This window comes from Sitodiplosis mosellana, unplaced genomic scaffold (genome assembly GCF_009176505.1).
Source record: "Sitodiplosis mosellana isolate CC-2019 unplaced genomic scaffold, AAFC_SMos_1.0 Smas_scaffold_11, whole genome shotgun sequence".
In the NCBI taxonomy this organism is placed as follows: Eukaryota; Metazoa; Arthropoda; class Insecta; order Diptera; family Cecidomyiidae; genus Sitodiplosis; species Sitodiplosis mosellana.
The window spans coordinates 1,103,395-1,105,120 of NW_022595253.1; positions in this window are offsets into that span (position 1 = coordinate 1,103,395).

Genomic DNA, 1,726 nt, shown 5'->3' on the forward strand with positions numbered 1-1,726 from the left:
GAAGTTAAAACCAATAGATAGAAATAGATTGATGGAAGTTAAAACCAATAAAATGTCATTTCATACAATTCAAAAGTTTCGGCACATGAACCACTCGATATGCATATCATGTGTGTGGTTCTATGTGTCGTTTGCTCTCTCTCTCTCTATTCAAAGTTTTCCAATAGTGCAAACGGTACACACTTGAACGTATACTCGAACAATAACAACAGCTATGAAGACAGAAAAAGTGCATCTCTAAATGCATTTTGGTTTATTTTTCGCTCTAATAATTTTCAAACATACAGCTTGAATTAAGAAAGCAAACCACACAGCATACCCAATTGAAAATGCGTATTAACTGAAAAAAAGAAAGAAAGGCTTGCAGTTGGACGTTTCTGCAGCACTTTGTAGCGGTGTGCAAGTATGTGTGTGTGCTGTGCATGTGTACATCTTTGCATTTCGACGTTAGACATTGTTTACATTGCACTCAAGTGAACAGACCCATTGGACATCATACAGATGTTAGGATGCACAAAATTTGAAGCGAACAAACAGTTCAACACGACAACGGTAACATATTCTGTTTAAGCGATATGTTTTGTTTGCTTACTGCATCCACAATTCTTCAATTACATGGTACTAGTTTGTGTCCCTCGCTCTCTACTTCACTCTCTCTCTCTCACTCGCAACAAACATCGAGTTCATCTGTACGTTGTGTGTGTATGCATTTTTTTTTCTTTCGCTACCATTTTCAGTAACCATGACATTTGCCGGTCGGTGTGTTGTATGTGTCACAGCAGCATAAATATGTTGTATGGCTTTGCTTTGCTTCGTTTCGCTTGTGGAATTAAAACATTTTTTTTTGCTGCTGCGTTCTGTTCATGCTCTCTTCATCCATTTTTCATAGTAGCTTTATTTTTTCTACTTATGCACCATCGTATACAGTTATTGTGGTATAATTCGTTTTACTTGGATTGTCAATTCGTCTTTTCTCTCTCTCTCTCTCTCTCTCTCTCTCTCTCTCTCTCTCTCTCTCTTCTTTTTTAACTCACTTGCTACTTTTCTTTGCAACATCATCATCGTGGCTTTGCGAAGCGTTGTACAAGCTTAATTTCGATTTTAAAATGGAATCACAGGTCAGGCATAAACACCACAACCATATATAGATGTGATACATGTATGATTCATTTTAAACGCTATTGTGTATACATTTTAATGCATATACAATTCTTTTTCTAGTTCCCCGGCTGTTTGTTTTTTTCTTTCGTTTCGTCTCGTTTCGTTCTGCTATCTCTTCTGCCGAGACCGAGCATTTGCAATTTCGATATTGCCATTGTGTAATCCATAGGGAGTTGCTATGGCTCTAATCAGCTAGCATTTCAACGTTTCGTGTGAACATTTCTATCTCCAGCGAATTGTATCGGTGCGGCAGAGCGGCTGGCATTAGTGAAATCATAATTCCAACTCAATTTTATGTCGGATGCACAGCGATGCTGATTGCAAAACGAGTCGTCTTTTCATTCACATACACTGCACATTTCGTTTCCTTTCTCGGGGTCTTTTTTTTTATTGTATCTGCTTCATGAATTGATGCTAAATAGCGATCGTGTAAGTTCTATTCATAAAATTTCAAATGAAATTTATGCCACTGTTCACCGTCATGCTCTCAACCTCCATCGAAACGATGGAATATTTCAATGAAACACACCGACCGACCGATGTACACGTGCACTCCATTGAGCGG